Here is a 27,525-nt window from a genome sequence, read left to right on the forward strand (position 1 = left end):
AGGATAGGTGGTACGGCGCCGCCCAACTGCACGGAGCGTTCCGCGGCAATGTGACCAGGCCCATCCTTCGCAACACCGGGGACAGATAGAACCTCAGCACGTAGTGACACTTGGAGTTTGCGTACTGGGGATCTACACATAGCTTGATGCAGCCGCACACGAAGGTGGTCATCAGGATGAGGGCCACGTTGGGTACATTTTTCCCGCCCTTGTCCAGAGATTTGAACATCGTGTCCCTCCGGACCCGGTCCATTTTAGATCCCCAGACGAAGCGGAAAATGGCTCGGGTGACTGCCACGGCGCAGGAGTGGGGTATGGGCCAGACCTGCGCCACGTAGAGCAACAACGTGAGCGCCTCGCACCTGATGACCAGGTTCTTACCCACAATGGAGAGAGATCGCTGCCCCCACATGCCCAACTTTTGTCGTACCTTGGCTACTCGCTCCTCCCATGTTTTGGTGCACGCCCCGGCACTTCCGAACCATATCCCCAGCACCTTCAGGTAATCTGACCTGACGCTGAAGGGGACAAAGGATCGGTCAGCCCAGTTCCCAAAGAACATGGCCTCGCTCTTGCCGTGGTTAACTTTGGCTCCCGAGGCCAGTTCGAACTGGTCGCAGATGCTCATCAGTCTGCGCACGGACAGCGGATCCGAGCAGAAGACGGCGACGTCATCCATGTACAGGGAGGTTTTGACCTGAGTGCCTCCGCTGCCTGGGATTGTCACCCCTCTTATGCTCGCATCCTTCCTAATAGACTCAGCAAAGGGTTCAATACAGCAAACAAACAAGACCGGGGACAGAGGACAGCCCTGTCTGACTCCAGATTTGATCGGGAAACTTTCAGATTCCCACCCGTTGATTGACACTGCGCTACTGATGTTTGTGTAGAGCAGTTGGATCCAATTGCAGATTCCCTCCCCAAACCCCATTTTGGAAAGCACGTCCATCATGTAGGTGTGCGATATCCTGTCAAAAGCCTTCTCCTGGTCCAGACTGATGAGGCAGGTGTCCACCCTCCTGTCCCGTACGTAGGCGATCGTATCCCTGAGTAGCGCGAGGCTATCAGAGATCTTCCTGCCGGGTACAGTACAGGTCTGATCGGGGTGAATCACCAGCTCCAGAGCAGACTTGACTCGACTGGCTATGACTTTGGACAGAATCTTGTAATCAACATTAAGCAGTGAGATGGGCCGCCAATTTCTGATTTCTACCCTCTCCCCCTTCTGCTTGTAAATGAGGGTGGTGATGCCTTTCCTCATGGATTCTGACATGCTACCGGCCAGGAGCATACTCTCGTATACTTCCAGCAGGTCCGGGCCGACCCAGTCCCACAGGGCCGAGTACAACTCGACCGGTAAGCCGTCGCTCCCGGGAGTTTTACTCGCCTCGAAAGACTCGACGGCCTTTGTCAGCTCGTCCAGAGTTAGCGGCTTGTCCAGTCCCTCCCTCCTGCTGTCATCTAAGACCTCTGTGATAGATGACAGGAAGGACTGGGAGGCTCTGCTGTCTGTGGGCTTCGCGTCATACAGCCCAGCATAAAAGGATTTGCTGATCCTTAGTATGTCGGACTGCGAAGACGTTACCGAGCCATCTTCTTCCTTCAGGCTGCTGATAACAGAGCTCTCTCTGTGTACCTTTTGGAAGAAGTAACGCGAGCACGTCTCATCCTGCTCGATGGAGCGGACTCTGGACCGGAAGATGATCTTGGAGGCCTCCTTGGCAAAGAGCGAGGCCTGCTGGCTCTTCACCTCTTGGAGGTCCTCCTTGACCTCGACCCCCATTGACTGCAACCGGAGTAGATTTTGCATAATTTTCTGGAGTCGGGACAGTTCCCTCTGTCTCTCTCTCGCCTTCTGAACACCTTTGTGGATGAAGAACCTCTTGATGTTCTCCTTAATCGCTTCCCACCAGTGAACTGGAGACTCAAAGAGGGGTTTCACGGTCCTCCAACCATTGTAATCCCTTTTGAGTTCCTCAACGTTCTCTGGGGTCAGCAGTGTCGCATTGAGCTTCCACGTCCCTCTGCCAACCCGCTGGTCGTCCTGTAAGTGACAGTCGGCCAGTAAGAGGCAGTGGTCGGAGAAGAACACCGGCTTGACGTCGGTGGATCCGACCGTGACAGCACGGGACACAAACAGGAAGTCAATCCTGGAACGGGCAGACCCGTCCGATCTTGACCATGTGTATCTGCGCTGCGCTCCGTCTGCAGGTTTGCTGAAGACGTCGTGCAGTTTGGCATCCTTAACTGTTTCTATGAGGAATCTGGACGTAGCGTCCAGTTTTCTGTCGTCACTGCCGGATCGTCCAGCCGCATCGATGATGCAGTTGAAGTCACCGCCTAGGATGACCGGCCTGGACGTCGCCAGCAGCAGTGGGAGCTGCTGGAAGACGGTCAGCCGCTCGCTGCGTTGTACCGGGGCGTACACGTTGATCAACCGGAGCGGAGCGTTGTTGTACATCACGTCTGCTACGAGGAGGCGGCCGCCCACCACCTCCTTAACTTCGGAGATGGTGAAGTTACCTCCCCGCAGCAGAATACCCAGGCCGGAGGAACGGCAGTCATTACCCCCCGACCAGATCGATGGCCCGTGGGACCACCATCGCGACCACTGCCTGTAGGTGCTGAGGTGTGGTATTCCACACTCCTGCAGAAACAGTAGGTCAGCTTTGACCTTGGCAAGGTAATCCAAGGTTGAAACACATCGCGTAGTAGATTTAATGCTACGCACATTAATGGAAGCAATTCTTACACCCATTTTTTACTAAAAATTAGTTGTTGCTTCCCATACCATTTGTCCTCGCTAGTCCCAGTCCTTCCCCTTCGGGATGTTCCTGCATACCCATCGTATGCGCAAGCAGTTTTACGTTGGTTGGGCTCAGAAACCCCTCCTGATTTTTCCTGCAGGTTTTGTGCCGCTCGGGTGACATCGGGGGGGTCTTGTAGGCAGAGAGGATTGGGTTGTCCTCAGCTGCTTCCATCTGTTCCTCCTCGAAAACATCACAGCTCCCGGTCTCCCGGAGCTCAGGTGCGCCAGACGTGTCTTTGCTCCCGGTGTCCCGGAGCTGAGATGCGTTGGCCACGTCGTTACGTGTGGGGAATTGGGGTTGGGGCACGCCGGGCCCATCACAGCTTCCAGTGCCCGGGGGCTGGGATGCTTGATCATCCATCTCGGAGTTCTGCCGCCTCTTTTGAAGGGGCTGTCGTTCCAGCATTTCCCCGTCCAGTGAAGAGGAGTTGTTGCAGTCTGATTCAGAAGAAAGCCTCCTCTTGCCACTGGTTTGGGTGGTGGCTTTGGGATGTTTTTTCTTTGTGGTTTTCCTCTGGACCACTTGCCACTGACCTGTTTGTCCATCTGCTGCCTCCTCCTCCATTGATTCTGTCTGTGGAGGAGGGGTTTCCGGGCGCTGGGTAGGTGCTGGGTCGTTGGTTTCAGCCGCCTCCCCTTCCTTCTCAGGTTGAAGTTCCTCACTGCGGAGAAGGTTGCTGGTCTCCTTTCGAACAGCGGACGCCTTCGTCGAACCTTCGCCCGGCCATTCCTTGGACCTTGCCGCCTGAGCATAGCTGAGACAACGTTTGGGGCAGGTCTTGTAGAGATGGCCTGCCGCACCGCACAAGTTGCAACACTTAGTCTGCTTACAGTCCTTGGTCTGATGGCCTTCCTCCTTGCAGTTCTTGCAAACAACCGTGCTGCAGTTGGCTGCCATGTGACCAGATTTGCCACAGGTGCGACAAACTCTGGGCTGCCCAGCGTAGACCAAGAAGCCTCGACTTCCCCCGATAGCGAAGCTGGAGGGAGGGTGGATGATGGCTCCACTGGGATCTACCTTCAAGGTCACCTTGACCTGCCGCTTGCTAGTCCAGATCCCAAAGGGGTCCTTGACATCAGTGCTGCTGCCGGCCACCTCGACGTACCTGGCGAGAAAGGTGAGTACATCCACCACCGGAACATGGGGGTTGTAGAGGTGAATCGTCACCACCCGGTCCCGTTGTGACGGAAGCGTGAAGAGCAGCTCCGCTGTGAGGATCGACAGTGGAGCCCGGTCCCCTTTCTCCTTGAACGCCTTCAGGAACTTGATGCATCCCGCCACGTTCCGGAACGTCACGTCGAAGTATCCACTGCTGGGGAAATCCTGCAGGCAGAAGACATCCGTCGCTTGAAATCCGCAGCAATCGAAGAGAATTTTCTTGATGAAGAAGGTGCGATCGACCGGTGCATCTCCTTCCTTGTCCTTCACGACCACCCGAACGGTGTTGCGCACTCCCTGGCCCGAAGCTCGAAAATTGGTTATAGCCATTTCACTCAAAGCTTCCCCAGGATCAAAAGGCAATGATCATGGTCTCTTCTCAATCAAATAAGCACTGATAAGAACAGATACTACACTTGATCTTAGCCAAAAGGCCGAGAAGCGATGGCCGTAAAACTGCGTTTGCTGCGCGCGTCAGGCCCGGCGTGCGGCCTCTACGTCAAAGTAGCCGCCGGGCGGGCGAGCCTAGGGCAAAAGAGGCGACGGCGGGCGGTCTTTGAGCCAGAGCTCCTTTTGTTGCCGGGCCTTGCAAGCAGAAAGGAAAGCACGCGTGCACGCCACGCGCAGCCATTCCTTGCGCTTCTGCGCGAGGCATTGCTCAGGAAAAAAGACACGCGCGCGCTGGGCAGCAAAGGGCGGCCTGCAACTGCGGGGCAATCCAACAGGGGGCAGCGTAGCACCCACAGAAAACTGCAGCAAAGTCAGCCGAGCAGCAGTGCCGTTACTATTGCGAATTCTATTTTTCAGCAGGGGTCTCGCCCCCATGGAGGAGAGAAGCTGCACCGCTCCTGGAAACACTGCAATACCAGGTGGATGCATGGAGTGGACGGGGCAAGCCCCTGTTCCATCTCCCTGTCCCAAAAATCAATTTAATATTTGGTCCCCAGATAGGGGACGTATCAGATATTAAACTGATAAGAACAGATACTTTTTTTTTTTTATTTCCAAAATATACTTTATTCATAAAAATCTGTAAAAATTACATTGCCAAACAGTTTCCAAACAGCACGAAAAAATACAAACATTGCAAAAGAGATCAGTTTCTTTCAATAATGTCATGAGTTTCTTCCCAACCCTTCCGTTTCACAATTGTCATGTCAATTACAGTTTTACATTTACAGCAATTGAGAATATTAACGATACAGTTCGAGGGGCTTCCCATGGTTCCAGCCCCTCAGTCTAGCTTGGTGGGGGAACCTTACACTGTGGTCTTTCCCCATTGAGCCTTTGCTGCGGCTGCCCCAAGCTTTAGTGCGTCCCTCAGCACGTAGTCCTGGACCTTGGAATGTGCCAGTCTGCAACATTCGGTGGTGGACAACTCTTTGCGCTGGAAGACCAGCAAGTTTCGGGCAGACCAAAGGGCGTCTTTCACCGAATTGATAGTCCTCCAGCAGCAGTTGATGTTTGTCTCGGTGTGCGTCCCTGGGAACAACCCGTAGAGCACAGACTCCTGTGTTACAGAGCTGCTTGGGATGAACCTTGACAAAAACCACTGCATCTCTTTCCACACCTGCTTTGCAAAGGCACATTCCAGGAGGAGGTGGGCGACCGTCTCTTCCCCACCACAGCCAACGCGGGGGCACTGTGCGGAGGGGGCGAGACTTCGGGTGTGCATGAAGGATCTGACGGGGAGGGCCCTTCTCACCACCAGCCAAGCTACGTCTTGGTGCTTGTTTGAAAGTTCTGGTGATGAGGCATTCCGCCAAATGACTTTGACGGTCTGCTCGGGGAACCATCCGACAGGATCCACCGTTTCCTTTTCCCGTAGGGCCTTGAGGACATTCCGTGCAGACCACTGCCTGATGGACCGGTGGTCAAAGGTGTTTTTCCGCAGAAACTGCTCCACGAAGGATAGGTGGTACGGCACGTCCCAACTGCACGGAGCGTTCCGCGGCCATGTGACCAGGCCCATCCTTCGCAACACCGGGGACAGATAGAACCTCAGCACGTAGTGACACTTGGAGTTTGCGTACTGGGGATCTACACATAGCTTGATGCAGCCGCACACGAAGGTGGTCATCAGGATGAGGGCCACGTTGGGTACATTTTTCCCGCCCATGTCCAGAGATTTGAACATCGTGTCCCTCCGGACCCGGTCCATTTTAGATCCCCAGACGAAGCGGAAAATGGCTCGGGTGACTGCCACGGCGCAGGAGTGGGGTATGGGCCAGACCTGCGCCACGTAGAGCAACAACGTGAGCGCCTCGCACCTGATGACCAGGTTCTTACCCACAATGGAGAGAGATCGCTGCCCCCACATTTTTTTTTTTATATTTCCAAAATATACTTTATTCATAAAAATCTGTAAAAATTACATTGCCAAACAGTTTCCAAACTGCACCAAAAAATACAAACATTGCAAGGGAGATCAGTTTCCTTCAATACTGTCATGAGTTTCTTCCCAACCCTTCCGTTTCTCAATTGTCATGTCAATTACAGTTTTACATTTACAGCAATTCAGAATATTAACGATACAGTTCGAGGGGTTTCCCATGGATCCAGCCCCTCAGTCTAGCTTGGTGGGGGAACCTTACACTGTGGTCTTTCCCCATTGAGCCTTTGCTGCGGCTGCCCCAAGCTTTAGTGCGTCCCTCAGCACGTAGTCCTGGACCTTGGAATGTGCCAGTCTGCAACATTCGGTGGTGGACAACTCTTTGCGCTGGAAGACCAGCAAGTTTCGGGCAGACCAAAGGGCGTCTTTCACCGAATTGATAGTCCTCCAGCAGCAGTTGATGTTTGTCTCGGTGTGCGTCCCTGGGAACAGCCCGTAGAGCACAGACTCCTGTGTTACAGAGCTGCTTGGGATGAACCTTGACAAAAACCACTGCATCTCTTTCCACACCTGCTTTGCAAAGGCACATTCCAGGAGGAGGTGGGCGACCGTCTCTTCCCCACCACAGCCAACGCGGGGGCACTGTGCGGAGGGGGCGAGACTTCGGGTGTGCATGAAGGATCTGACGGGGAGGGCCCTTCTCACCACCAGCCAAGCTACGTCTTGGTGCTTGTTTGAAAGTTCTGGTGATGAGGCATTCCGCCAAATGACTTTGACGGTCTGCTCGGGGAACCATCCGACAGGATCCACCGTTTCCTTTTCCCGTAGGGCCTTGAGGACATTCCGTGCAGACCACTGCCTGATGGACCGGTGGTCAAAGGTGTTTTTCCGCAGAAACTGCTCCACGAAGGATAGGTGGTACGGCACGTCCCAACTGCACGGAGCGTTCCGCGGCCATGTGACCAGGCCCATCCTTCGCAACACCGGGGACAGATAGAACCTCAGCACGTAGTGACACTTGGAGTTTGCGTACTGGGGATCTACACATAGCTTGATGCAGCCGCACACGAAGGTGGTCATCAGGATGAGGGCCACGTTGGGTACATTTTTCCCGCCCATGTCCAGAGATTTGAACATCGTGTCCCTCCGGACCCGGTCCATTTTAGATCCCCAGACGAAGCGGAAAATGGCTCGGGTGACTGCCACGGCGCAGGAGTGGGGTATGGGCCAGACCTGCGCCACGTAGAGCAACAACGTGAGCGCCTCGCACCTGATGACCAGGTTCTTACCCACAATGGAGAGAGATCGCTGCCCCCACATGCCCAACTTTTGTCGTACCTTGGCTACTCGCTCCTCCCATGTTTTGGTGCACGCCCCGGCCCTTCCGAACCATATCCCCAGCACCTTCAGGTAATCTGACCTGACGGTGAAGGGGACAAAGGATCGGTCAGCCCAGTTCCCAAAGAACATGGCCTCGCTCTTGCCGTGGTTAACTTTGGCTCCCGAGGCCAGTTCGAACTGGATAAGAACAGATACTACACTTGATCTTAGCCAAAAGGCCGAGAAGCGATGGCCGTAAAACTGCGTTTGCTGCGCGCGTCAGGCCCGGCGTGCGGCCTCTACGTCAAAGTAGCCGCCGGGCGGGCGAGCCTAGGGCGAAAGAGGCGACGGCGGGCGGTCTTTGAGCCAGAGCTCCTTTTGTTGCCGGGCCTTGCAAGCAGAAAGGAAAGCACGCGTGCACGCCACGCGCAGCCATTCCTTGCGCTTCTGCGCGAGGCATTGCTCAGGAAAAAAGACACGCGCGCGCTGGGCAGCAAAGGGCGGCCTGCAACTGCGGGGCAATCCAACAGGGGGCAGCGTAGCACCCACAGAAAACTGCAGCAAAGTCAGCCGAGCAGCAGTGCCGTTACTATTGCGAATTCTATTTTTCAGCAGGGGTCTCGCCCCCATGGAGGGGAGAAGCTGCACCGCTCCTGGAAACACTGCAATACCAGGTGGATGCATGGAGTGGACGGGGCAAGCCCCTGTTCCATCTCCCTGTCCCAAAAATCAATTTAATATTTGGTCCCCAGATAGGGGACGTATCAGATATTAAACTGATAAGAACAGATTTTTTTTTTTTTTATTTCCAAAATATACTTTATTCATAAAAATCTGTAAAAATTACATTGCCAAACAGTTTCCAAACAGCACCAAAAAATACAAACATTGCAAGGGAGATCAGTTTCCTTCAATACTGTCATGAGTTTCTTCCCAACCCTTCCGTTTCTCAATTGTCATGTCAATTACAGTTTTACATTTACAGCAATTCAGAATATTAACGATACAGTTCGAGGGGTTTCCCATGGATCCAGCCCCTCAGTCTAGCTTGGTGGGGGAACCTTACACTGTGGTCTTTCCCCATTGAGCCTTTGCTGCGGCTGCCCCAAGCTTTAGTGCGTCCCTCAGCACGTAGTCCTGGACCTTGGAATGTGCCAGTCTGCAACATTCGGTGGTGGACAACTCTTTGCGCTGGAAGACCAGCAAGTTTCGGGCAGACCAAAGGGCGTCTTTCACCGAATTGATAGTCCTCCAGCAGCAGTTGATGTTTGTCTCGGTGTGCGTCCCTGGGAACAGCCCGTAGAGCACAGACTCCTGTGTTACAGAGCTGCTTGGGATGAACCTTGACAAAAACCACTGCATCTCTTTCCACACCTGCTTTGCAAAGGCACATTCCAGGAGGAGGTGGGCGACCGTCTCTTCCCCACCACAGCCAACGCGGGGGCACTGTGCGGAGGGGGCGAGACTTCGGGTGTGCATGAAGGATCTGACGGGGAGGGCCCTTCTCACCACCAGCCAAGCTACGTCTTGGTGCTTGTTTGAAAGTTCTGGTGATGAGGCATTCCGCCAAATGACTTTGACGGTCTGCTCGGGGAACCATCCGACAGGATCCACCGTTTCCTTTTCCCGTAGGGCCTTGAGGACATTCCGTGCAGACCACTGCCTGATGGACCGGTGGTCAAAGGTGTTTTTCCGCAGAAACTGCTCCACGAAGGATAGGTGGTACGGCACGTCCCAACTGCACGGAGCGTTCCGCGGCAATGTGACCAGGCCCATCCTTCGCAACACCGGGGACAGATAGAACCTCAGCACGTAGTGACACTTGGAGTTTGCGTACTGGGGATCGACACATAGCTTGATGCAGCCGCACACGAAGGTGGTCATCAGGATGAGGGCCACGTTGGGTACATTTTTCCCGCCCATGTCCAGAGATTTGAACATCGTGTCCCTCCGGACCCGGTCCATTTTAGATCCCCAGACGAAGCGGAAAATGGCTCGGGTGACTGCCACGGCGCAGGAGTGGGGTATGGGCCAGACCTGCGCCACGTAGAGCAACAACGTGAGCGCCTCGCACCTGATGACCAGGTTCTTACCCACAATGGAGAGAGATCGCTGCCCCCACATGCCCAACTTTTGTCGTACCTTGGCTACTCGCTCCTCCCATGTTTTGGTGCACGCCCCGGCCCTTCCGAACCATATCCCCAGCACCTTCAGGTAATCTGACCTGACGGTGAAGGGGACAAAGGATCGGTCAGCCCAGTTCCCAAAGAACATGGCCTCGCTCTTGCCGTGGTTAACTTTGGCTCCCGAGGCCAGTTCGAACTGGATAAGAACAGATACTACACTTGATCTTAGCCAAAAGGCCGAGAAGCGATGGCCGTAAAACTGCGTTTGCTGCGCGCGTCAGGCCCGGCGTGCGGCCTCTACGTCAAAGTAGCCGCCGGGCGGGCGAGCCTAGGGCGAAAGAGGCGACGGCGGGCGGTCTTTGAGCCAGAGCTCCTTTTGTTGCCGGGCCTTGCAAGCAGAAAGGAAAGCACGCGTGCACGCCACGCGCAGCCATTCCTTGCGCTTCTGCGCGAGGCATTGCTCAGGAAAAAAGACACGCGCGCGCTGGGCAGCAAAGGGCGGCCTGCAACTGCGGGGCAATCCAACAGGGGGCAGCGTAGCACCCACAGAAAACTGCAGCAAAGTCAGCCGAGCAGCAGTGCCGTTACTATTGCGAATTCTATTTTTCAGCAGGGGTCTCGCCCCCATGGAGGGGAGAAGCTGCACCGCTCCTGGAAACACTGCAATACCAGGTGGATGCATGGAGTGGACGGGGCAAGCCCCTGTTCCATCTCCCTGTCCCAAAAATCAATTTAATATTTGGTCCCCAGATAGGGGACGTATCAGATATTAAACTGATAAGAACAGATACTACACTTGATCTTAGCCAAAAGGCCGAGAAGCGATGGCCGTAAAACTGCGTTTGCTGCGCGCGTCAGGCCCGGCGTGCGGCCTCTACGTCAAAGTAGCCGCCGGGCGGGCGAGCCTAGGGCGAAAGAGGCGACGGCGGGCGGTCTTTGAGCCAGAGCTCCTTTTGTTGCCGGGCCTTGCAAGCAGAAAGGAAAGCACGCGTGCACGCCACGCGCAGCCATTCCTTGCGCTTCTGCGCGAGGCATTGCTCAGGAAAAAAGACACGCGCGCGCTGGGCAGCAAAGGGCGGCCTGCAACTGCGGGGCAATCCAACAGGGGGCAGCGTAGCACCCACAGAAAACTGCAGCAAAGTCAGCCGAGCAGCAGTGCCGTTACTATTGCGAATTCTATTTTTCAGCAGGGGTCTCGCCCCCATGGAGGGGAGAAGCTGCACCGCTCCTGGAAACACTGCAATACCAGGTGGATGCATGGAGTGGACGGGGCAAGCCCCTGTTCCATCTCCCTGTCCCAAAAATCAATTTAATATTTGGTCCCCAGATAGGGGACGTATCAGATATTAAACTGATAAGAACAGATTTTTTTTTTTTTTTTTATTTCCAAAATATACTTTATTCATAAAAATCTGTAAAAATTACATTGCCAAACAGTTTCCAAACAGCACGAAAAAATACAAACGTTTCAAAAGAGATCAGTTTCTTTCAATAATGTCATGAGTTTCTTCCCAACCCTTCCGTTTCACAATTGTCATGTCAATTACAGTTTTACATTTACAGCAATTGAGAATATTAACGATACAGTTCGAGGGGCTTCCCATGGTTCCAGCCCCTCAGTCCAGCTTGGTGGGGGAACCTTACACTGTGGTCTTTCCCCATTGAGCCTTTGCTGCGGCTGCCCCAAGCTTTAGTGCGTCCCTCAGCACGTAGTCCTGGACCTTGGAATGTGCCAGTCTGCAACATTCGGTGGTGGACAACTCTTTGCGCTGGAAGACCAGCAAGTTTCGGGCAGACCAAAGAGCGTCTTTCACCGAATTGATAGTCCTCCAGCAGCAGTTGATGTTTGTCTCGGTGTGCGTCCCTGTGAACAGCCCGTAGAGCACAGACTCCTGTGTTACAGAGCTGCTTGTGATGAACCTTGACAAAAACCACTGCATCTCTTTCCACACCTGCTTTGCAAAGGCACATTCCAGGAGGAGGTGGGCGACTGTCTCTTCCCCACCACAGCCAACGCGGGGGCACTGTGCGGAGGGGGCGAGACTTCGGGTGTGCATGAAGGATCTGACGGGGAGGGCCCTTCTCACCACCAGCCAAGCTACGTCTTGGTGCTTGTTTGAAAGTTCTGGTGATGAGGCATTCCGCCAAATGACTTTGACGGTCTGCTCGGGGAACCATCCGACAGGATCCACCGTTTCCTTTTCCCGTAGGGCCTTGAGGACATTCCGTGCAGACCACTGCCTGATGGACCGGTGGTCAAAGGTGTTTTTCCGCAGAAACTGCTCCACGAAGGATAGGTGGTACGGCGCCGCACAACTGCACGGAGCGTTCCGCGGCAATGTGACCAGGCCCATCCTTCGCAACACCGGGGACAGATAGAACCTCAGCACGTAGTGACACTTGGAGTTTGCGTACTGGGGATCTACACATAGCTTGATGCAGCCGCACACGAAGGTGGTCATCAGGATGAGGTCCCTCCGGACCTGGTCCATTTTAGATCCCCAGACGAAGCGGAAAATGGCTCGGGTGACTGCCACGGCGCAGGAGTGGGGTATGGGCCAGACCTGCGCCACGTAGAGCAACAACGTGAGCGCCTCGCACCTGATGACCAGGTTCTTACCCACAATGGAGAGAGATCGCTGCCCCCACATGCCCAACTTTTGTCGTACCTTGGCTACTCGCTCCTCCCATGTTTTGGTGCACGCCCCGGCCCTTCCGAACCATATCCCCAGCACCTTCAGGTAATCTGACCTGACGGTGAAGGGGACAAAGGATCGGTCAGCCCAGTTCCCAAAGAACATGGCCTCGCTCTTGCCGTGGTTAACTTTGGCTCCCGAGGCCAGTTCGAACTGGTCGCAGATGCTCATCAGTCTGCGCACGGACAGCGGATCCGAGCAGAAGACGGCGACGTCATCCATGTACAGGGAGGTTTTGACCTGAGTGCCTCCGCTGCCTGGGATTGTCACCCCTCTTATGCTCGCATCCTTCCTAATAGACTCAGCAAAGGGTTCAATACAGCAAACAAACAAGACCGGGGACAGAGGACAGCCCTGTCTGACTCCAGATTTGATCGGGAAACTTTCAGATTCCCACCCGTTGATTGACACTGCGCTACTGATGTTTGTGTAGAGCAGTTGGATCCAATTGCAGATTCCCTCCCCAAACCCCATTTTGGAAAGCACGTCCATCATGTAGGTGTGCGATATCCTGTCAAAAGCCTTCTCCTGGTCCAGGCTGATGAGGCAGGTGTCCACCCTCCTGTCCCGTACGTAGGCGATCGTATCCCTGAGTAGCGCGAGACTATCAGAGATCTTCCTGCCGGGTACAGTACAGGTCTGATCGGGGTGAATCACCAACTCCAGAGCAGACTTGACTCGACTGGCTATGACTTTGGACAGAATCTTGTAATCAACATTAAGCAGTGAGATGGGCGGCCAATTTCTGATTTCTGCCCTCTCCCCCTTCTGCTTGTAAATGAGGGTGATGATGCCTTTTCTCATGGATTCTGACATGCTGCCGTCCAGGAGCATACTCTCGTATACTTCCAGCAGGTCCTGGCCGACCCAGTCCCACAGGGCCGAGTACAACTCGACCGGTAAGCCGTCGCTCCCGGGAGTTTTACTCGTCTCGAATGACTGGACGGCCATTGTCAGCTCGTCCAGAGTTAGCGGCTTGTCCAGTCTCTCCCTCCTGCTGTCATCTAGGACCTCTGTGATAGATGACAGGAAGGACTGGGAGGCTCTGCTGTCTGTGGGCTTCGCGTCATACAGCCCGGCATAAAAGGATTTGCTGATCCTTTGTATGTCGGACTGCGAAGACGTTTCCGAGCCATCTTCTTCCTTCAGGCTGCTGATAACAGAGCTCTGTGTACCTTTTGGAAGAAGTAACGCGAGCACGTCTCATCCTGCTCGATGGAGCGGACTCTGGACCGGAAGATGATCTTGGAGGCCTCCTTGGCAAAGAGCGAGGCCTGCTGGCTCTTCACCTCTTGGAGGTCCTCCTTGACCTCGACCCCCATTGACTGCAACCGGAGTAGATTTTGCATAATTTTCTGGAGTCGGGACAGTTCCCTCTGGCTCTCTCTCGCCTTCTGAACACCTTTGTGGATGAAGAACCTCTTGATGTTCTCCTTAATCGCTTCCCACCAGTGAACTGGAGACTCAAAGAGGGGTTTCACGGTCCTCCAACCTTTGTAATCCCTTTTGAGTTCCTCAACGTTCTCTGGGGTCAGCAGTGTCGCATTGAGCTTCCACGTCCCTCTGCCAACCCGCTGGTCGTCCTGTAAGTGACAGTCGGCCAGAAAGAGGCAGTGGTCGGAGAAGAACACCGGCTTGACGTCGGTGGATCCGACCGTGACAGCACGGGACACAAACAGGAAGTCAATCCTGGAACGGGCAGACCCGTCCGATCTTGACCATGTGTATCTGCGCTGCGCTCCGTCTGCAGGTTTGCTGAAGACGTCGTGCAGTTTGGCATCCTTAACTGTTTCTATGAGGAATCTGGACGTAGCGTCCAGTTTGCTGTCGTCACTGCCGGATCGTCCAGCCGCATCGATGATGCAGTTGAAGTCACCGCCTAGGATGACCGGCCTGGACGTCGCCAGCAGCAGTGGGAGCTGCTGGAAGACGGTCAGCCGCTCGCTGCGTTGTACCGGGGCGTACACGTTGATCAACCGGAGCGGAGCGTTGTTGTACATCACGTCTGCTACGAGGAGGCGGCCGCCCACCACCTCCTTAACTTCGGAGATGGTGAAGTTACCTCCCCGCAGCAGAATACCCAGGCCGGAGGAACGGCAGTCATTACCCCCCGACCAGATCGATGGCCCGTGGGACCACCATCGCGACCACTGCCTGTCGGTGCTGAGGTGTGGTATTCCACACTCCTGCAGAAACAGTAGGTCAGCTTTGACCTTGGCAAGGTAATCCAAGGTTGAAACACATCGCGTAGTCGATTTAATGCTACGCACATTAATGGAAGCAATTCTTACACCCATTTTTTACTAAAAATTAGTTGTTGCTTCCCATACCATTTGTCCTCGCTAGTCCCAGTCCTTCCCCTTCGGGATGTTCCTGCATACCCATCGTATGCGCAAGCAGTTTCACGTTGGTTGGGCTCAGAAACCCCTCCTGATTTTTCATGCAGGGTTTGTGCCGCTCGGGTGACATCGGGGGGGTGTTGTAGGCAGAGAGGATTGGGTTGTCCTCAGCTGCTTCCATCTGTTCCTCCTCGAAAACATCACAGCTCCCGGTCTCCCGGAGCTCAGGTGCGCCAGACGTGTCTTTGCTCCCGGTGTCCCGGAGCTGAGATGCGTTGGCCACGTCGTTACGTGTGGGGAATTGGGGTTGGGGCACGCCGGGCCCATCACAGCTTCCAGTGCCCGGGGGCTGGGATGCTTGATCATCCATCTCGGAGTTCTGCCGCCTCTTTTGAAGGGGCTGTCGTTCCAGCATTTCCCCGTCCAGTGAAGAGGAGTTGTTGCAGTCTGATTCAGAAGAGAGCCTCCTCTTGCCACTGGTTTGGGTGGTGGCTTTGGGATGTTTTTTCTTTGTGGTTTTCCTCTGGACCACTTGCCACTGACCTGTTTGTCCATCTGCTGCCTCCTCCTCCATTGATTCTGTCTGTGGAGGAGGGGTTTCCGGGCGCTGGGTAGGTGCTGGGTCGTTGGTTTCAGCCGCCTCCCCTTCCTTCTCAGGTTGAAGTTCCTCACTGCGGAGAAGGTTGCTGGTCTCCTTTCGAACAGCGGACGCCTTCGTCGAACCTTCGCCCGGCCATTCCTTGGACCTTGCCGCCTGAGCATAGCTGAGACAACGTTTGGGGCAGGTCTTGTAGAGATGGCCTGCCGCACCGCACAAGTTGCAACACTTAGTCTGCTTACAGTCCTTGGTCTGATGGCCTTCCTCCTTGCAGTTCTTGCAAACAACCGTGCTGCAGTTGGCTGCCATGTGATCAGATTTGCCACAGGTGCGACAAACTCTGGGCTGCCCAGCATAGACCAAGAAGCCTCGACTTCCCCCGATAGCGAAGCTGGAGGGAGGGTGGATGATGGCTCCACTGGGATCTACCTTCAAGGTCACCTTGACCTGCCGCTTGCTGGTCCAGATCCCAAAGGGGTCCTTGACATCAGTGCTGCTGCCGGCCACCTCGACGTACCTGGCGAGAAAGGTGAGTACATCCACCACCGGAACATGGGGGTTGTAGAGGTGAATCGTCACCACCCGGTCCCGTTGTGACGGAAGCGTGAAGAGCGGCTCCGCTGTGAGGATCGACAGTGGAGCCCGGTCCCCTTTCTCCTTGAACGCCTTCAGGAACTTGATGCATCCCGCCACGTTCCGGAACGTCACGTCGAAGTATCCACTGCTGGGGAAATCCTGCAGGCAGAAGACGTCCGTCGATTGAAATCCGCAGCAATCAAAGAGAATTTTCTTGATGAAGAAGGTGCGATCGACCGGTGCATCTCCTTCCTTGTCCTTCACGACCACCCGAACGGTGTTGCGCACTCCCTGGCCCGAAGCTCGAAAATTGGTTATAGCCATTTTACTCAAAGCTTCCCCAGGATCAAAAGGCAATGATCATGGTCTCTTCTCAATCAATTAAGCACTGATAAGAACAGATACTTTTTTTTTATTTCCAAAATATACTTTATTCATAAAAATCTGTAAAAATTACATTGCCAAACAGTTTCCAAACAGCACGAAAAAATACAAACATTGCAAAAGAGATCAGTTTCTTCCAATAATGTCATGAGTTTCTTCCCAACCCTTCCGTTTCACAATTGTCATGTCAATTACAGTTTTACATTTACAGCAATTGAGAATATTAACGATACAGTTCGAGGGGTTTCCCATTGATCCAGCCCCTCAGTCCAGCTTGGTGGGGGAACCTTACACTGTGGTCTTTCCCCATTGAGCCTTTGCTGCGGCTGCCCCAAGCTTTAGTGCGTCCCTCAGCACGTAGTCCTGGACCTTGGAATGTGCCAGTCTGCAACATTCGGTGGTGGACAACTCTTTGCGCTGGAAGACCAGCAAGTTTCGGGCAGACCAAAGGGCGTCTTTCACCGAATTGATAGCCCTCCAGCAGCAGTTGATGTTTGTCTCGGTGTGCGTCCCTGGGAACAGCCCGTAGAGCACAGACTCCTGTGTTACAGAGCTGCTTGGGATGAACCTTGACAAAAACCACTGCATCTCTTTCCACACCTGCTTTGCAAAGGCACATTCCAGGAGGAGGTGGGCGACCGTCTCTTCCCCACCACAGCCAACGCGGGGGCACTGTGCGGAGGGGGCGAGACTTCGGGTGTGCATGAAGGATCTGACGGGGAGGGCCCTTCTCACCACCAGCCAAGCTACGTCTTGGTGCTTGTTTGAAAGTTCTGGTGATGAGGCATTCCGCCAAATGACTTTGACGGTCTGCTCGGGGAACCATCCGACAGGATCCACCGTTTCCTTTTCCCGTAGGGCCTTGAGGACATTCCGTGCAGACCACTGCCTGATGGACCGGTGGTCAAAGGTGTTTTTCCGCAGAAACTGCTCCACGAAGGATAGGTGGTACGGCGCCGCCCAACTGCACGGAGCGTTCCGCGGCAATGTGACCAGGCCCATCCTTCGCAACACCGGGGACAGATAGAACCTCAGCACGTAGTGACACTTGGATTTTGCGTACTGGGGATCGACACATAGCTTGATGCAGCCGCACACGAAGGTGGTCATCAGGATGAGGGCCACGTTGGGTACATTTTTCCCGCCCTTGTCCAGAGATTTGAACATCGTGTCCCTCCGGACCCGGTCCATTTTAGATCCCCAGACGAAGCGGAAAATGGCTCGGGTGACTGCCACGGCGCAGGAGTGGGGTATGGGCCAGACCTGCGCCACGTAGAGCAACAACGTGAGCGCCTCGCACCTGATGACCAGGTTCTTACCCACAATGGAGAGAGACCGCTGCCCCCACATGCCCAACTTTTGTCGTACCTTGGCTACTCGCTCCTCCCATGTTTTGGTGCACGCCCCGGCCCTTCCGAACCATATCCCCAGCACCTTCAGGTAATCTGACCTGACGGTGAAGGGGACAAAGGATCGGTCAGCCCAGTTCCCAAAGAACATGGCCTCGCTCTTGCCGTGGTTAACTTTGGCTCCCGAGACCAGTTCGAACTGGTCGCAGATGCTCATCAGTCTGCGCACGGACAGCGGATCCGAGCAGAAGACGGCGACGTCATCCATGTACAGGGAGGTTTTGACCTGAGTGCCTCCGCTGCCTGGGATTGTCACCCCTCTTATGCTCGCATCCTTCCTAATAGACTCAGCAAAGGGTTCAATACAGCAAACAAACAAGACCGGGGAAAGAGAACAGCCCTGTCTGACTCCAGATTTGATCGGGAAACTTTCAGATTCCCACCCGTTGATTGACACTGCGCTACTGATGTTTGTGTAGAGCAGTTGGATCCAATTGCAGATTCCCTCCCCAAACCCCATTTTGGAAAGCACGTCCATCATGTAGGTGTGCGATATCCTGTCAAAAGCCTTCTCCTGGTCCAGGCTGATGAGGCAGGTGTCCACCCTCCTGTCCCGTACGTAGGCGATCGTATCCCTGAGTAGCGCGAGGCTATCAGAGATCTTCCTGCCGGGTACAGTACAGGTCTGATCGGGGTGAATCACCAGCTCCAGAGCAGACTTGACTCGACTGGCTATGACTTTGGACAGAATCTTGTAATCAACATTAAGCAGTGAGATGGGCCGCCAATTTCTGATTTCTACCCTCTCCCCCTTCTGCTTGTAAATGAGGGTGATGATGCCTTTTCTCATGGATTCTGACATGCTACCGGCCAGGAGCATACTCTCGTATACTTCCAGCAGGTCCGGGCCGACCCAGTCCCACAGGGCCGAGTACAACTCGACCGGTAAGCCGTCGCTCCCGGGAGTTTTACTCGCCTCGAAAGACTCGACGGCCTTTGTCAGCTCGTCCAGAGTTAGCGGCTTGTCCAGTCCCTCCCTCCTGCTGTCATCTAAGACCTCTGTGATAGATGACAGGAAGGACTGGGAGGCTCTGCTGTCTGTGGGCTTCGCGTCATACAGCCCAGCATAAAAGGATTTGCTGATCCTTAGTATGTCGGACTGCGAAGACGTTACCGAGCCATCTTCTTCCTTCAGGCTGCTGATAACAGAGCTCTCTCTGTGTACCTTTTGGAAGAAGTAACGCGAGCACGTCTCATCCTGCTCGATGGAGCGGACTCTGGACCGGAAGATGATCTTGGAGGCCTCCTTGGCAAAGAGCGAGGCCTGCTGGCTCTTCACCTCTTGGAGGTCCTCCTTGACCTCGACCCCCATTGACTGCAACCGGAGTAGATTTTGCATAATTTTCTGGAGTCGGGACAGTTCCCTCTGTCTCTCTCTCGCCTTCTGAACACCTTTGTGGATGAAGAACCTCTTGATGTTCTCCTTAATCGCTTCCCACCAGTGAACTGGAGACTCAAAGAGGGGTTTCACGGTCCTCCAACCATTGTAATCCCTTTTGAGTTCCTCAACGTTCTCTGGGGTCAGCAGTGTCGCATTGAGCTTCCACGTCCCTCTGCCAACCCGCTGGTCGTCCTGTAAGTGACAGTCGGCCAGTAAGAGGCAGTGGTCGGAGAAGAACACCGGCTTGACGTCGGTGGATCCGACCGTGACAGCACGGGACACAAACAGGAAGTCAATCCTGGAACGGGCAGACCCGTCCGATCTTGACCATGTGTATCTGCGCTGCGCTCCGTCTGCAGGTTTGCTGAAGACGTCGTGCAGTTTGGCATCCTTAACTGTTTCTACTAGGCATCTGGACGTAGCGTCCAGTTTGCTGTCGTCACTGCCGGATCGTCCAGCTGCATCGATGATGCAGTTGAAGTCACCGCCTAGGATGACTGGCCTGGACGTCGCCAGCAGCAGTGGGAGCTGCTGGAAGACGGTCAGCCGCTCGCTGCGTTGTACCGGGGCGTACACGTTGATCAACCGGAGCGGAGCGTTGTTGTACATCACGTCTGCTACGAGGAGGCGGCCGCCCACCACCTCCTTAACTTCGGAGATGGTGAAGTTACCTCCCCGCAGCAGAATACCCAGGCCGGAGGAACGGCAGTCATTACCCCCCGACCAGATCGATGGCCCGTGGGACCACCATCGCGACCACTGCCTGTAGGTGCTGAGGTGTGGTATTCCACACTCCTGCAGAAACAGTAGGTCAGCTTTGACCTTGGCAAGGTAATCCAAGGTTGAAACACATCGCGTAGTAGATTTAATGCTACGCACATTAATGGAAGCAATTCTTACACCCATTTTTAACTAAAAATTAGTTGTTGCTTCCCATACCATTTGTCCTCGCTAGTCCCAGTCCTTCCCCTTCGGGATGTTCCTGCATACCCATCGTATGCGCAAGCAGTTTCACGTTGGTTGGGCTCAGAAACCCCTCCTGATTTTTCATGCAGGGTTTGTGCCGCTCGGGTGACATCGGGGGGGTCTTGTAGGCAGAGAGCATTGGGTTGTCCTCAGCTGCTTCCATCTGTTCCTCCTCGAAAACATCACAGCTCCCGGTCTCCCGGAGCTCAGGTGCGCCAGACGTGTCTTTGCTCCCGGTGTCCTGGAGCTGAGATGCGTTGGCCACGTCGTTACGTGTGGGGCATTGGGGTTGGGGCACGCTGGGCCCATCACAGCTTCCAGTGCCCGGGGGCTGGGATGCTTTATCATCCATCTCGGAGTTCTGCCGCCTCTTTTGAAGGGGCTGTCGTTCCAGCATTTCCCCGTCCAGTGAAGAGGAGTTGTTGCAGTCTGATTCAGAAGAGAGCCTCCTCTTGCCACTGGTTTGGGTGGTGGCTTTGGGATGTTTTTTCTTTGTGGTTCTCCTCTGGACCACTTGCCACTGACCTGTTTGTCCATCTGCTGCCTCCTCCTCCATTGATTCTGTCTCTGGGGGAGGGGTTTCCGGGCGCTGGGTAGGTGCTGGGTCGTTGGTTTCAGCCGCCTCCCCTTCCTTCTCAGGTTGAAGTTCCTCACTGCGGAGAAGGTTGCTGGTCTCCTTTCGAACAGCGGACGCCTTCGTCGAACCTTCGCCCGGCCATTCCTTGGACCTTGCCGCCTGAGCATAGCTTTGACAACGTTTGGGACAGGTCTTGTAGAGATGGCCTGCCGCACCGCACAAGTTGCAACACTTAGTCTGCTTACAGTCCTTGGTCTGATGGCCTTCCTCCTTGCAGTTCTTGCAAACAACCGTGCTGCAGTTGGCTGCCATGTGACCAGATTTGCCACAGGTGCGGCAAACTCTGGGCTGCCCAGCGTAGACCAAGAAGCCTCGACTTCCCCCGATAGCGAAGCTGGAGGGAGGGTGGATGATGGCTCCACTGGGATCTACCTTCAAGGTCACCTTGACCTGCCGCTTGCTGGTCCAGATCCCAAAGGGGTCCTTGACATCAGTGCTGCTGCCGGCCACCTCGACGTACCTGGCGAGAAAGGTGAGTACATCCACCACCGGAACATGGGGGTTGTAGAGGTGAATCGTCACCACCCGGTCCCGTTGTGACGGAAGCGTGAAGAGCGGCTCCGCTGTGAGGATCGACAGTGGCGCCCGGTCCCCTTTCTCCTTGAACGCCTTCAGGAACTTGATGCATCCCGCCACGTTCCGGAACGTCACGTCGAAGTATCCACTGCTGGGGAAATCCTGCAGGCAGAAGACGTCCGTCGCTTGAAATCCGCAGCAATCGAAGAGAATTTTCTTGATGAAGAAGGTGCGATCGACCGGTGCATCTCCTTCCTTGTTCTTCACGACCACCCGAACGGTGTTGCGCACTCCCTGGCCCGAAGCTCGAAAATTGGTTATAGCTATTTTACTCAAAGCTTCCCCAGGATCAAAAAGCAATGATCATGGTCTCTTCTCAATCAAATAAGCACTGATAAGAACAGATATTTTGTCTCGGTGTGCGTCCCTGGGAACAGCCCGTAGAGCACAGACTCCTGTGTTACAGAGCTGCTTGGGATGAACCTTGACAAAAACCACTGCATCTCTTTCCACACCTGCTTTGCAAAGGCACATTCCAGGAGGAGGTGGGCGACCGTCTCTTCCCCACCACAGCCAACGCGGGGGCACTGTGCGGAGGGGGCGAGACTTCGGGTGTGCATGAAGGATCTGACGGGGAGGGCCCTTCTCACCACCAGCCAAGCTACGTCTTGGTGCTTGTTTGAAAGTTCTGGTGATGAGGCATTCCGCCAAATGACTTTGACGGTCTGCTCGGGGAACCATCCGACAGGATCCACCGTTTCCTTTTCCCGTAGGGCCTTGAGGACATTCCGTGCAGACCACTGCCTGATGGACCGGTGGTCAAAGGTGTTTTTCCGCAGAAACTGCTCCACGAAGGATAGGTGGTACGGCGCCGCCCAACTGCACGGAGCGTTCCGCGGCAATGTGACCAGGCCCATCCTTCGCAACACCGGGGACAGATAGAACCTCAGCACGTAGTGACACTTGGAGTTTGCGTACTGGGGATCGACACATAGCTTGATGCAGCCGCACACGAAGGTGGTCATCAGGATGAGGGCCACGTTGGGTACATTTTTCCCGCCCTTGTCCAGAGATTTGAACATCGTGTCCCTCCGGACCCGGTCCATTTTAGATCCCCAGACGAAGCGGAAAATGGCTCGGGTGACTGCCACGGCGCAGGAGTGGGGTATGGGCCAGACCTGCGCCACGTAGAGCAACAACGTGAGCGCCTCGCACCTGATGACCAGGTTCTTACCCACAATGGAGAGAGACCGCTGCCCCCACATGCCCAACTTTTGTCGTACCTTGGCTACTCGCTCCTCCCATGTTTTGGTGCACGCCCCGGCCCTTCCGAACCATATCCCCAGCACCTTCAGGTAATCTGACCTGACGGTGAAGGGGACAAAGGATCGGTCAGCCCAGTTCCCAAAGAACATGGCCTCGCTCTTGCCGTGGTTAACTTTGGCTCCCGAGGCCAGTTCGAACTGGTCGCAGATGCTCATCAGTCTGCGCACGGACAGCGGATCCGAGCAGAAGACGGCGACGTCATCCATGTACAGGGAGGTTTTGACCTGAGTGCCTCCGCTGCCTGGGATTGTCACCCCTCTTATGCTCGCATCCTTCCTAATAGACTCAGCAAAGGGTTCAATACAGCAAACAAACAAGACCGGGGACAGAGGACAGCCCTGTCTGACTCCAGATTTGATCGGGAAACTTTCAGATTCCCACCCGTTGATTGACACTGCGCTACTGATGTTTGTGTAGAGCAGTTGGATCCAATTGCAGATTCCCTCCCCAAACCCCATTTTGGAAAGCACGTCCATCATGTAGGTGTGCGATATCCTGTCAAAAGCCTTCTCCTGGTCCAGGCTGATGAGGCAGGTGTCCACCCTCCTGTCCCGTACGTAGGCGATCGTATCCCTGAGTAGCGCGAGGCTATCAGAGATCTTCCTGCCGGGTACAGTACAGGTCTGATCGGGGTGAATCACCAGCTCCAGAGCAGACTTGACTCGACTGGCTATGACTTTGGACAGAATCTTGTAATCAACATTAAGCAGTGAGATGGGCCGCCAATTTCTGATTTCTACCCTCTCCCCCTTCTGCTTGTAAATGAGGGTGATGATGCCTTTTCTCATGGATTCTGACATGCTACCGGCCAGGAGCATACTCTCGTATACTTCCAGCAGGTCCGGGCCGACCCAGTCCCACAGGGCCGAGTACAACTCGACCGGTAAGCCGTCGCTCCCGGGAGTTTTACTCGCCTCGAAAGACTCGACGGCCTTTGTCAGCTCGTCCAGAGTTAGCGGCTTGTCCAGTCCCTCCCTCCTGCTGTCATCTAAGACCTCTGTGATAGATGACAGGAAGGACTGGGAGGCTCTGCTGTCTGTGGGCTTCGCGTCATACAGCCCAGCATAAAAGGATTTGCTGATCCTTAGTATGTCGGACTGCGAAGACGTTACCGAGCCATCTTCTTCCTTCAGGCTGCTGATAACAGAGCTCTCTCTGTGTACCTTTTGGAAGAAGTAACGCGAGCACGTCTCATCCTGCTCGATGGAGCGGACTCTGGACCGGAAGATGATCTTGGAGGCCTCCTTGGCAAAGAGCGAGGCCTGCTGGCTCTTCACCTCTTGGAGGTCCTCCTTGACCTCGACCCCCATTGACTGCAACCGGAGTAGATTTTGCATAATTTTCTGGAGTCGGGACAGTTCCCTCTGTCTCTCTCTCGCCTTCTGAACACCTTTGTGGATGAAGAACCTCTTGATGTTCTCCTTAATCGCTTCCCACCAGTGAACTGGAGACTCAAAGAGGGGTTTCACGGTCCTCCAACCATTGTAATCCCTTTTGAGTTCCTCAACGTTCTCTGGGGTCAGCAGTGTCGCATTGAGCTTCCACGTCCCTCTGCCAACCCGCTGGTCGTCCTGTAAGTGACAGTCGGCCAGTAAGAGGCAGTGGTCGGAGAAGAACACCGGCTTGACGTCGGTGGATCCGACCGTGACAGCACGGGAAACAAACAGGAAGTCAATCCTGGAACGGGCAGACCCGTCCGATCTTGACCATGTGTATCTGCGCTGCGCTCCGTCTGCAGGTTTGCTGAAGACGTCGTGCAGTTTGGCATCCTTAACTGTTTCTATGAGGAATCTGGACGTAGCGTCCAGTTTTCTGTCGTCACTGCCGGATCGTCCAGCCGCATCGATGATGCAGTTGAAGTCACCGCCTAGGATGACCGGCCTGGACGTCGCCAGCAGCAGTGGGAGCTGCTGGAAGACGGTCAGCCGCTCGCTGCGTTGTACCGGGGCGTACACGTTGATCAACCGGAGCGGAGCGTTGTTGTACATCACGTCTGCTACGAGGAGGCGGCCGCCCACCACCTCCTTAACTTCGGAGATGGTGAAGTTACCTCCCCGCAGCAGAATACCCAGGCCGGAGGAACGGCAGTCATTACCCCCCGACCAGATCGATGGCCCGTGGGACCACCATCGCGACCACTGCCTGTAGGTGCTGAGGTGTGGTATTCCACACTCCTGCAGAAACAGTAGGTCAGCTTTGACCTTGGCAAGGTAATCCAAGGTTGAAACACATCGCGTAGTCGATTTAATGCTACGCACATTAATGGAAGCAATTCTTACACCCATTTTTAACTAAAAATTAGTTGTTGCTTCCCATACCATTTGTCCTCGCTAGTCCCAGTCCTTCCCCTTCGGGATGTTCCTGCATACCCATCGTATGCGCAAGCAGTTTCACGTTGGTTGGGCTCAGAAACCCCTCCTGATTTTTCCTGCAGGGTTTGTGCCGCTCGGGTGACATCGGGGGGGTCTTGTAGGCAGAGAGGATTGGGTTGTCCTCAGCTGCTTCCATCTGTTCCTCCTCGAAAACATCACAGCTCCCGGTCTCCCGGAGCTCAGGTGCGCCAGACGTGTCTTTGCTCCCGGTGTCCCGGAGCTGAGATGCGTTGGCCACGTCGTTACGTGTGGGGAATTGGGGTTGGGGCACGCCGGGCCCATCACAGCTTCCAGTGCCCGGGGGCTGGGATGCTTGATCATCCATCTCGGAGTTCTGCCGCCTCTTTTGAAGGGGCTGTCGTTCCAGCATTTCCCCGTCCAGTGAAGAGGAGTTGTTGCAGTCTGATTCAGAAGAAAGCCTCCTCTTGCCACTGGTTTGGGTGGTGGCTTTGGGATGTTTTTTCTTTGTGGTTTTCCTCTGGACCACTTGCCACTGACCTGTTTGTCCATCTGCTGCCTCCTCCTCCATTGATTCTGTCTGTGGAGGAGGGGTTTCCGGGCGCTGGGTAGGTGCTGGGTCGTTGGTTTCAGCCGCCTCCCCTTCCTTCTCAGGTTGAAGTTCCTCACTGCGGGGAAGGTTGCTGGTCTCCTTTCGAACAGCGGACGCCTTCGTCGAACCTTCGCCCTGCCATTCCTTGGACCTTGCCGCCTGAGCATAGCTGAGACAACGTTTGGGGCAGGTCTTGTAGAGATGGCCTGCCGCACCGCACAAGTTGCAACACTTAGTCTGCTTACAGTCCTTGGTCTGATGGCCTTCCTCCTTGCAGTTCTTGCAAACAACCGTGCTGCAGTTGGCTGCCATGTGACCAGATTTGCCACAGGTGCGACAAACTCTGGGCTGCCCAGCGTAGACCAAGAAGCCTCGACTTCCCCCGATAGCGAAGCTGGAGGGAGGGTGGATGATGGCTCCACTGGGATCTACCTTCAAGGTCACCTTGACCTGCCGCTTGCTGGTCCAGATCCCAAAGGGGTCCTTGACATCAGTGCTGCTGCCGGCCACCTCGACGTACCTGGCGAGAAAGGTGAGTACATCCACCACCGGAACATGGGGGTTGTAGAGGTGAATCGTCACCACCCGGTCCCGTTGTGACGGAAGCGTGAAGAGCGGCTCCGCTGTGAGGATCGACAGTGGAGCCCGGTCCCCTTTCTCCTTGAACGCCTTCAGGAACTTGATGCATCCCGCCACGTTCCGGAACGTCACGTCGAAGTATCCACTGCTGGGGAAATCCTGCAGGCAGAAGACATCCGTCGCTTGAAATCCGCAGCAATCGAAGAGAATTTTCTTGATGAAGAAGGTGCGATCGACCGGTGCATCTCCTTCCTTGTCCTTCACGACCACCCGAACGGTGTTGCGCACTCCCTGGCCCGAAGCTCGAAAATTGGTTATAGCCATTTTACTCAAAGCTTCCCCAGGATCAAAAGGCAATGATCATGGTCTCTTCTCAATCAAATAAGCACTGATAAGAACAGATACTTTTTTTTTTTATTTCCAAAATATACTTTATTCATAAAAATCTGTAAAAATTACATTGCCAAACAGTTTCCAAACAGCACCAAAAAATACAAACATTGCAAGGGAGATCAGTTTCCTTCAATACTGTCATGAGTTTCTTCCCAACCCTTCCGTTTCTCAATTGTCATGTCAATTACAGTTTTACATTTACAGCAATTCAGAATATTAACGATACAGTTCGAGGGGTTTCCCATGGATCCAGCCCCTCAGTCCAGCTTGGTGGGGGAACCTTACACTGTGGTCTTTCCCCATTGAGCCTTTGCTGCGGCTGCCCCAAGCTTTAGTGCGTCCCTCAGCACGTAGTCCTGGACCTTGGAATGTGCCAGTCTGCAACATTCGGTGGTGGACAACTCTTTGCGCTGGAAGACCAGCAAGTTTCGGGCAGACCAAAGGGCGTCTTTCACCGAATTGATAGTCCTCCAGCAGCAGTTGATGTTTGTCTCGGTGTGCGTCCCTGGGAACAGCCCGTAGAGCACAGACTCCTGTGTTACAGAGCTGCTTGGGATGAACCTTGACAAAAACCACTGCATCTCTTTCCACACCTGCTTTGCAAAGGCACATTCCAGGAGGAGGTGGGCGACCGTCTCTTCCCCACCACAGCCAACGCGGGGGCACTGTGCGGAGGGGGCGAGACTTCGGGTGTGCATGAAGGATCTGACGGGGAGGGCCCTTCTCACCACCAGCCAAGCTACGTCTTGGTGCTTGTTTGAAAGTTCTGGTGATGAGGCATTCCGCCAAATGACTTTGACGGTCTGCTCGGGGAACCATCCGACAGGATCCACCGTTTCCTTTTCCCGTAGGGCCTTGAGGACATTCCGTGCAGACCACTGCCTGATGGACCGGTGGTCAAAGGTGTTTTTCCGCAGAAACTGCTCCACGAAGGATAGGTGGTACGGCACGTCCCAACTGCACGGAGCGTTCCGCGGCCATGTGACCAGGCCCATCCTTCGCAACACCGGGGACAGATAGAACCTCAGCACGTAGTGACACTTGGAGTTTGCGTACT

At 54.6% G+C, this 27,525-nt stretch overlaps 2 non-coding genes and 5 pseudogenes across 2 annotated transcripts; all 7 read right to left on the bottom strand.

Annotated features, from left to right (window-relative positions):
- Positions 1–4,305: 4,305 nt before the first annotated feature.
- LOC137354622 (U2 spliceosomal RNA) lies at positions 4,306–4,414 on the bottom strand (annotated as a pseudogene).
- A 386-nt stretch (positions 4,415–4,800) lies between these two features.
- Positions 4,801–4,981, bottom strand: LOC137354172 (U2 spliceosomal RNA; annotated as a pseudogene).
- A 2,756-nt stretch (positions 4,982–7,737) lies between these two features.
- Positions 7,738–7,871, bottom strand: LOC137354764 (U2 spliceosomal RNA; annotated as a pseudogene).
- A 386-nt stretch (positions 7,872–8,257) lies between these two features.
- LOC137354259 (U2 spliceosomal RNA) lies at positions 8,258–8,437 on the bottom strand (annotated as a pseudogene).
- A 1,424-nt stretch (positions 8,438–9,861) lies between these two features.
- Positions 9,862–9,995, bottom strand: LOC137354765 (U2 spliceosomal RNA; annotated as a pseudogene).
- A 386-nt stretch (positions 9,996–10,381) lies between these two features.
- LOC137354115 (U2 spliceosomal RNA) lies at positions 10,382–10,572 on the bottom strand. Its single transcript, XR_010970264.1, has one exon. It is a non-coding gene; the product is annotated as a U2 spliceosomal RNA (small nuclear RNA).
- Positions 10,573–10,958: 386 nt separating this feature from the next.
- Positions 10,959–11,141, bottom strand: LOC137354271 (U2 spliceosomal RNA). Its single transcript, XR_010970338.1, has one exon. It is a non-coding gene; the product is annotated as a U2 spliceosomal RNA (small nuclear RNA).
- Positions 11,142–27,525: the final 16,384 nt, after the last annotated feature.

This window comes from Heterodontus francisci, chromosome 41 (assembly GCF_036365525.1).
Source record: "Heterodontus francisci isolate sHetFra1 chromosome 41, sHetFra1.hap1, whole genome shotgun sequence".
NCBI lineage: Eukaryota > Metazoa > Chordata > Chondrichthyes > Heterodontiformes > Heterodontidae > Heterodontus > Heterodontus francisci.